This window comes from Aphis gossypii, chromosome X (genome assembly GCF_020184175.1).
Source record: "Aphis gossypii isolate Hap1 chromosome X, ASM2018417v2, whole genome shotgun sequence".
Taxonomy (NCBI): domain Eukaryota; kingdom Metazoa; phylum Arthropoda; class Insecta; order Hemiptera; family Aphididae; genus Aphis; species Aphis gossypii.
The window spans coordinates 41,177,179-41,187,823 of NC_065533.1; the positions used below are offsets into that span (position 1 = coordinate 41,177,179).

Below are 10,645 nucleotides of genomic sequence, written 5' to 3' on the forward strand. Positions count from 1 at the left end.
GAATAAATGTTACTATGTGTGATTCATAATGAATATAATAAAATATACACGCAGAAAAAGATTTGTAAAAACGTTTTCGAGAATTTTAAATATAAATTACAACAATAAATTAAAGTGAACTTGAATAAATCAAAATTAAACTTATTTAAAGTAAAAAACAAACGATTATAGATATTTGAAAATTTCATCAGTTATTTAGATTGCCATTTTCTTTATATAGCTTAACTTTCAAATGGTGTTTACAGACATTTGAAATATTCGTTTATGTTTATGTTTAGTTTTTTTTTTTTATAAATATCGATAAAAATTTTTTGGCTGAGTCAAAATGCTTGACAATTTAATACAAATCTCTTCATAAGTCTTATATAGTGATTCAAAAATTATAAGAAGACATAGTCACAATTTTTTTTTATTAACATTTTAAGTTCAAATATTGACATGATAAATCATGAATATTTGCAAATTACTTTTTAGGTAAATTCATAAAAATTATTGTACAAGTAGCTAAGAGTTAAAAATTTAATACAAGATTTCCCATAAGTTTGGCTAACAATAATTCTAAAAGAACTTAAAGTTTGGTGTATCAGGCCATTGCAACATAATCCACCTTTTTCATCAACTACTAGAAATTATATCCTAAGCTGACAAATCATCTATACGCTTCATTCAAAATCGTTTTTCGTATACAATGATAACTATCATTGGATTTAAATTTAATACATCCATTATAGTGACATACTATACAGCAGAGCATGACTCACTTGACCACTCGTTTTTTAAACTGTAAACATACTGATTAATGGATTGAAATTATAATAATTCTGAAAAAATTGAATCGTTCGTTATAACATCTAAATGATACACTTTCAAGTGTTTCATCTTTTATTTAGAACTAAATATTATAAACAATAAATAACTACCAATAATAATTATTATAGAGAAAACTTACTGTACCATTTAATAGTGAATAGTTGTTATTGACTTCAAGTAGATGCCAATAATTATAGTTACCATGGAAAATAATTTAACAAAATATAAACTGTTAAATAGTAGAAAAATATGAATTTTAACAAAAATAATGTTTAACTCAATATTTACAGAAATCATTTAGGGCATTAATTATAAAACCCTTTTACAAAACTTTATAAAAAAACAAAATTATAAACAATTAACTTTAAGTCTTTTTGCCTTTGATTAACATTCAGCCATTTAAGAAATTGTCATAGTATATATATATAGCCATATATGATTTCAAAACTTTTAAACAATATTCAAATCTTGGACGTTTTTTTGGTTGTACATTTCAACATTTTTGCAGAATTATATAACTGCAATAAAACACGTAAGAGCTGATACTTTTTAATTGTTGTTAGTCAAATTATTTTATTGACGAAATGAAGATGAAATATTTTTCAACTTCCTAGTATATTTTACAACATATTAGACGACATATTAAAATAAGTATTATATTACATATTATACACTAAGACAAGTTTTTGAATTTTTGTAATGTTATTTCTGGGCGTCTAAGTCTCCAAAAAAGTGAAAAAATTAAATCAGTATATTAAATTTTTAAATATAAACTAAAATTATATATATATATGGGACATTAAGGAAAATTTCTGATTTTAAAATTTACAATTTTATTTCCTAAAATAAATTACAAATACTATATAAATAATAATTAATAACTTATTTCCTATATAATAGCAGAAGATCTAACACGTGGTGATCTAGTATTTTTCAAGTATGCTCTCATTACTTCCATCGATGTGGAATATTGATCTTCGGCATATAAGTGTATTCTAGTCAATAATAGAATTAAGAGCCTTTCAGTTCAAAAACGTTCGAAAACACCTAATAATTCAATGCAATCACAAAAATAAATAACATTTTCAGAACATTCAAAACCAAATTTTCAAAGATTTTATTTTTAATTTTTATAAATAAATAATTTTACTTAAATAGTTAAATCACAATTTTTTTATATTTATATGAAATAAATCCTATTTTTAATGACTATTCAAGTGCTTTTTTTATTTTTAGTGCATATTTAAGTTTATTGGGTCATATATAAGTACATATTTTAGTACTTTTTAATTCTATAAGTCTCGAACCCTGCTAATAACTATTAAGTATTAGGTGTATTGCATTATAATTTATCATAACTGTTGTAGTTTTTAAAAACCATACTTACTATTAAGTTTTGAAAGTAATTAAGAGCTATTATTCGCTTAATGATATTTTAGTGTTTCTGTAATTATTTACAAGTCGTTTTAATTAGATATAGATGTTGCAGAATTTAAATGGTAATAGCAGGTATATTAAATAATATAATTCTTAATAATTTTATCATCAAATAAATTTAAGCTAAAGCTATAATTATATTGCTTAATAAAGTTAAATAATCACCGTATGTAGTTATAAACCATTTATAGGTATAGATGTATGTTAATCGCAAATTTAATTATTTGATTTTAAATGTAATTTTTAATATTAATTCTATGCTCTTAAATATAAATTGAATACGCTACGCTATTGATAGAAATAATTGTTTAATTAACTATATAATCGTATATATATATATATAAATGTAATTAAGGTAAAATAATAAGTGGAATGTAATTTATATATAATACTCGTACCTATATTGTACTAACTACGCTAGGTTAGAAGTTTATAGAAAAAAAATGAACGATTTGAAAGAGGCAGAATTAAAATTGACCCTAAATAATAAATACTAAAAGTCAACCCTAGCAAAGAATAATGAGAATAAAAACAAAGCTTAAAAAACAGTGTTTGGCTTAATAACCATATAAAAAATAAAAATGAAGCTATAGTAATTGAAATAAATCCTAACAACAGATTATTTTGAAAGTAACTGAGATGATGACAGTTTACAAGTTAATTTTAATTATACTTCACCTATAAAACGTCATATTGTATTAAATATTGTTCTGTGTAACGAACTCAATTTAATTAAAAACAAATAAATGATCAAAAAAGTGGTTTATCTGTATTATATATTTAGTATGATATATGTATTGTATATAACAGAGATGGGCAACTCAAAGTAACTAGTGGGCCAATTTTAAGTACTTTAAAATCTAGCGAGCCGCAGTGCATAGGAGAAAGCAAAAAAAAAAAACTTTTAAAATTTAAAATTGTCATGACTTAAAAATGTTAAATGTTAACCATAATATATTCTAAAAATATGAAGTAAACATTTTTTATAAAGGTCAAAAGATATTTAAAATTACAAAAAAATCATTTCATTTATATTATATACTATAAATAAAAATTATTACATTCCTTAATTCCTATGTATTTAAGTCAGTTAAGACTAAAATCGTTTGCGGGCGTTACTACCGATTCACCCAACACTCGCACAAATACGAATCCCTCCGATCTAACCAAGATTACAATGTTTGTTCTATTTCTAATAAACTCTCAATATTAGCGAATGATTCAAATTCTAAGCTTTTGGTACAGCTGCAGTTGAAATAAACTCGTTAGGTACAGTTAAAAATGTGAAAAATGAAAAATATCGATGTGTCTCCGGGGAAATCAAACTTTAATCGACAAAAAAAAAATGATGCTTAAAAATGTATTATTACTATTGTAATTCAAATCGAGTGAAATTGCAGTATAGTGTTTATATATAATAATATAGAGTAGAAGTATATATATTATATATATATGTATCTATCGTTGAAAATCGTTGTTCCAGAATGTCTTATTGAAACAATTTTTGATTATCTGTGAAGCACAACCGCAGCGGACTGAAGTGCACTCGGTTAAATAATTAAACACAAGCTCCTCGGTAACCGATAGTTATTATGTAGTTGTCATGCCGTCCAACGCTAAACGGTGCGGGACAACAATAGATTTTTATGGCGTTAAAAAAAAAATAAGCTGGTGCGCGCACTCGTATCAATTCAAAATGATTAAAACTACATCGTGGGTTCTTAGCTAAAGGGGAAATGACCAGGGACGTGTACTTTGTTAACGGGGTTTGAAGAGGGTTCGCGAGCAATAATTTTCCATTAGTCATCCAAACATATTGGACGGATCAAAATGATAAAAATAAATCGTATCAGGTCCATTATTTAGGAGCTATCGACCGTGAACACAAAATTTGTTTTGAAAAATAATTGTATCGATTTATTTTTTTTCAAATACCAACAGTATTTTTTCAGTTTTCCGCCATTCTTTTATACGTAGTATAATATAATATATTAATTATTGATCTTGACAGACCGTTTTGCACGGCCGAGTTTCAATGTCATCGGAGGACGGAGAATAAGACTACGCGCCGCGTTAAAATAAAATATATAATAAATACTTATTATATAGAGAAAAAAGTTTATGCTTAATAGTTCAAAAAAAAAAAAAAATGTAATACCCATGTGGCATGCAGCTGGTGATGTAGTTGGGCATTTATATACAATGTATGAACAGGATTTCAGTACATTTGTGCATTATATTGTCAATGGAGAGCTCTGGACCGTAGTGATTGATTTCCTCTAGCGACCCTTATAAGCGAAGGGTACGGTTTCGCAAGACTAAGATTAGTCCAAGGGACGGACAACTCTAATCGAATCCTTTTTTCGACGTAAAACATTTTGAATTGATTAATCTCCACAAACGCCCTCGTTTCTTGCGCTCCGCAGGGTCAACGCAGTCCTTCATCTATCATTGATGTAAAATTCTGTTCTGCCTATATACCTTGTATTCTACATAAATATTATCCCTCCGTAAGACACCCTCAACGCTTTTCTACGGGCGATTGTGGGATCATAGTGACTGGTAAAAAAAAAAAACGTGTATACATACTTAGTCCGAAAGATGTCCATCTCGATGTTATTTTTTTTCTCCCGTCCCTTTATGTTCGACCACACACACAACGAAGGAAACCACACAACGCGCGCGTATTGTAATATATAATAGATTCCTACATCACCGATTGATTAATTAGACGGACTGCTTAACCTTAAACCGTTAACGTTTCCTCTATATATGTGGTTGCCATCAATCAACAGTGTACATCATTACACCTCATCAGGCGACATCAACACAAATGAAAACAAATACGGACTCCATACCGTGAATACCCATGTACGACTGGTACGCGTATGACATAGATACAATAATAATGACGTATCGAGAATCTCGCAGGATATCGAAGTGGCTGGTGCGTAAAGCAATTTAACAAAGTAATCGGACTAATGTTTTATTTCGAAGAAACGATATATTATTGCGTACACCGATGCGGCACGCACGTATAATGGGTACGCAATAAATAATATTATAATGTAAAAGTCTATAAAATTATTCACGTCACCTGCAGGACGACTGTTTATGTTTATAATCCATATGAATGGTTAAATAATGTTAAAACCACATCTGTTTATTTATTAAAATAGTTTTTTTTTTTTTTTACACTACGGTATTGTATAAAATTTTACATTATCTTAAGCCATCGAATAAGAGACAACAATTTAATTCGACATAATAATAATAATATGCTTACGGGCCGTGTCTATATAATATAATATTATAATATTCGATCGTTGTCTATTTTACATATCGATCAAATCGTAAGCAACAATAAAAAATACAATAAAATATTGTTAAATACAGAAAGTGAAACATCTGTTACACAATCGAAGAAATCAGAATATTATAATATTATATATTGTTCACGTTAATTGATCATTAGAGTTCGGTACTTACGATCGACTTTTAGAAAGTTCCAAGCTTTGTAATTCGATGTTATTTGTACGCTTTTCGAGTTCTACATCACAATAACTGAACAATAATTTATAACAACGAGCTGATAACAGACGGAGTATTAGACACGATAGGATCGTAGTATTATATTCGGGTCTTAGTAATGTCGAAACACACTACGTGAGCTTTACATAATATTTCAATAATATTCATACTGCATACTTATTATATGAAGCACACACAATAGCATTGACTAGACATATTATAATATGTGATAAGTACAATAATATAATATTATAATGTACGTTTATTATCGTGATGTACGCGTAAAACTCCGTGCTCGCAGGTAGGTACACCTATATGTGTATAATATTCATTGTAAACTTCGTGCTCTCGCTTAGGTATACTTACACGGCAATAGACACTATACTAATAGTCACAATCCCGGATAATCCCATTGTATTCGCACTTTGACACAACGCGGCTGTCCGTAATAAATACTTAGGTGGCACCTATAACACGCATTATAATAATAATATAACGAGGTGTATATACCACTGTTTTATCTTACCCACCAGCAACAACCATTACCGTAAGCTATCGGCAGTATAGATATACATATCTAATAATCCTCTTGTCCCGTAATATTGTTCGACAACGGACAATCACGTATTATTATATAATATTATACAATTCATATTCAATATCGTTGAGTGTATACGATTTACTCGGGTAATAAATCCATCCGTACAAGCAGTTGAAAATATTCTATCATTGCATGCAGACAAATGAAGAATAGTTGATTGAATCGAGTTCAGATTTATTATATGATAAACGATATTTTCAAAAACATTTATTTTTTCTAAGACATTTTAGATAAAGATACAAAATAAATATCGTCACTTGTTCAAAGAAATATTTAAAACCCTTTCTCAACTACTTATTATCGTTAAACGAAGTTTTCCATACTCGCCGTAATAACAATTAAAAATAAAAACTTAATGAAAATTTCAACAACTATATAAATATGAGAATTACCTTAAAAAATTCTATTAAGCCAATGATAAACAAAATAATTTTTGATCAGCAACTACAACGACAACAAAGTGGATCATCGTGGAAATAATTCTAAAGTACCGCTTCAATGAGGAAAAAATACAATATGTTTGACAACAACTATGTACCGAACTTTGAAATAAGTTATGTAGTCTTATATAGTGTTGCGGTAATCCACAGGTAATTATCGTTATAAACCGGATAATCACGTTAATGAACAAATGTTGTTCTTAAGATTTTTAAATGTAATAATACTGAATAAAAACTTGATTCAATGATGTAAGAAAGTTAATTTCAAGTTAATTAAAATATGTTTTCAGAATATTTTTGAGAATTTTTAGGTATCTAAGTTAAATTATAATATTGGAAACATATACATTTGAAAACTTCTGACGAAACAAAACAAAATTATGTATATTCATAAAGTGCGTTATTAACGTGTTCGTGTTAACTCTGCTATTTATTTTTTTATATTTTTTTATAGTAATAATCATACTCATAAATAATAATCACTTATTCACTTTTTAGTTACTACGCCCAAATTTACACGACCCATACACTTGCACTTTGAAAATTGCCTATACTGAACTCCTTAAAAACTGTTAGTATCAAATTTTTGGGTACCTATATAAATATTATTATTTATTACATAAACTATACTGATATTAAAAAATTACTCAACATTAGATACCACTAATAATTCAAAATGAAGTTAAGGTAACGACAGACGTAAAATAATATTTGATAAAGTAATCAAGAATCAAACTTTATTAATTTCATTTTAGAAAAAGATTGTTACCTAAATTTTGTATTTTCACTTTAATACATTCATTTCTCTATGAGTATTTATTAATTCATAAAAATTAACGATTTAAAATTGTCACATAATATAAAATAGAGGTACTTATCTTACTCTCTCGTTGGATTTTTTAATAGTTTAACCCTAAAAAATCACCTTTAAAAGAGTATGAGAAAAAAAAAATTGTTTAAAATGTTTGAGGTAACATTACAAATTTGCAGAAAATATCGATGTGACATTAAATATAGCGATAATTTTGTTTCCATTGTAATGTAGACATTTTAATAGAAATATATTTGCCCCCGGTCCTACCCCGAGAGCCGTGTTAAAACCTTACATTTACGAATGCGTACAATATATAATGTATCAGCTATTACATATTATACAACTTAGGAATCGTACCGGACGAGTTACGATCGTTGCACAGGAAACGCCGCGTCAGAGGTGTTTTAAATCCTGTGAAAATAATAATTATTATTCGTCGGCATATCGTATTTAAAACGTATATAATATTATATAGATAATAAATTCGGTCGCTTGCACCTCGCGGTCTTCGTCCGGTATAAACCGTATATACCTGTAATACCATAACACACGATCTTATATATACCTCTACATACATATACATAATATATGGTGCGTTGCGTGTGCGCGGTCGCCACTGCTGGTCCGCTTGTCAGAGTGTATAAGACACCGAGCGACTGCATTCCTGAACACCGCGGGGTCATAATAATATAATGTATACACGACGATGACGATATCTATGTTATTATAATACCGTCATCATCGTATATGGATTGTACACCCGGTGGTCTCGGCTAGGGTATTTTTTTTTTCACTCGTTTCGGTTTTCCGATCGAGTTCCGCGCACATTACACCCATCCTGTGAATAAAATATAGGTATATGGTTATTGATTACACATGTATATTAATACACCTACATATGTCACTTACGATTATAATACTGTACAATGTACATATTATAATATTATTATTATTATAATAGTAATGCATTCAGTGCAGATGGGCTGCAGTGGATCGTCCGAGCAGACAATGTGGCGTGCCGTGTTCCTTTACGCGTTCGTTTATATGATATATATATATTATGGATGTAGAGTGTAGACGATTCATTTAACTCTTATTATTTCAAAAACTTTTAACGATTTTGAAAATATGCCTAACGTAATTTTAAATCGTCGCAAGGCTATATTTTTAACAATATTGTTTATCGACTTATCGTTACCTAATTTTTATTTTTAAGTTGTTTATTCCTCGCCTCTTAAATCACTTGCCATTCTGTTTGGTATGTGTTGAATATGACATAAAATACATATTATTAAGTGGTTTTCATCATTTTAACCATTACTGTGTTTTATTTTCTTCGATTAGCTTATTTAAATTTATTTTGAATATTGTTTATTATGTTGATTGTATTTCAGTCTCCTCATAAGTAAACCGAAAATAAATCGAGTATAATAATATACCAAGTTTGAAATAAAATAAAAAATGGTTTAAAAATAATATACAACAAACACACATTGACAGTTGCTTTTAGTCAATAATTTATCCGTTTCTTTACTATAAATAATATTTTTCAGTTAAGCCATAAAATACAAATTCCCAATGTGTATACACTTTACTTTATGCTTTTTATTCTTGGCAGCTAAAAGTCTAAAGTTTAAACTGTTGAATAAACTATATATATATTATATAGGTAGCGTATTCAAAAAAATAAAAATATAATGTACCAAAAGTTTATATGCAGAATAAAAATGATTGTAATAAATTCAAAGTTCAAATATAGTTGTAATATTTTAAACTCGGGGAGTCGGTTGAAACACTAACACTTTTAAAGCAATAGTTACCCGTAATAACCCGGTAACCTGCAAGAGTGGGTGTTTCCTTCTGAGAAAAACACCGTACAGCTTCACATGTGCAATTGAACCGTCAGAATTATAAAAGCTTCTCAGAAGTATGTATTTTATGTCCTATTTCATATGTACAACAAAACAGAACGAAAATTGATTTAAAACTTTAGAAGATATACTGCAGAGTGTTTCCGCTATTACCTAGAACCCGCCCTGTATACACTGTATGTCGTGTGTGCGCCCTATTATACTGCACAAGCAGATACATAATAGGCATATGACAAAAATACTATAAATCCGACGTGACCTTTTTTTCACCCGGCAGCGGCGGCGACACGGACACAATGCGGGAATTATGATTGGGAAAAAGAAAAAAAAAAGGACAGGTGCGTTCGGTTCTCGTGCAAGGATAAACTCTGTACGCGTATCGGGTCGGCGTGAATGCAATCGCCGATCGCGATCGTCGACGACGGTGTCGTATAGCCGTATATAGGCGGTTTTTAACGTTTGTCAAAAATATTATACACACATGATAGATTTGAAGAAAAAAAATTATCCTTAAATATGAGTGCTATGTCTCCGATTCGAGATAGAAGATAAACGAGTTAACGCGATATAAAATATTGAGGAAAATAAATTATGCGTTATTATATTGTTATCTTATAAATGTGTGATGTGTCAATAAAATATGATCGTGAATCGATAATATTACTCCAGTATCTATACCTATACATTATGATAATACTGAGCTTTGCGTAACTTTACTATTCACAACTATATTATATAAAGTTTATTATGTCGATACTTGTTCCCAAAAGTGGGCATTGACTATAATTTGAATTAAGTTTAAAAATTGATATTGTTCGACTTTTTAATTTAACTGGTGACTTAATTTTCCTTTTAACTTAAAAACTTAACTATAGTTTTTAAAAGTTTTTTTTTTTTTTATAATTGACTGTTAAAACAACTTTTTGGCTACTTTAAAAATAATCCATGAAGTTAGAATTAAAAATGTTTTTTTTTTTAATTCTTGGTCTTAACGGTCTTAAATATTAATATCACAAACTATAGTTTTAATTATTTACATGGTTTTAAATAAATATAATCTATTAGGTAGGTTCTGTATAGATAGTGATGTTAAATATACTATAAATTCTGTTATGTTTCTTAATCAGAAAATATTATTAAT

General features: G+C 28.5%; 1 long non-coding RNA gene across 1 annotated transcript; it reads left to right on the top strand.

Moving 5' to 3' along the window:
* The first annotated feature begins 1,057 nt into the window (after positions 1-1,057).
* On the top strand, positions 1,058-2,022 carry LOC126552171 (uncharacterized). Its single transcript, XR_007606006.1, has 2 exons — positions 1,058-1,342; positions 1,711-2,022. It is a non-coding gene; the product is annotated as an uncharacterized LOC126552171 (long non-coding RNA).
* The last annotated feature ends 8,623 nt before the right edge of the window (positions 2,023-10,645 follow it).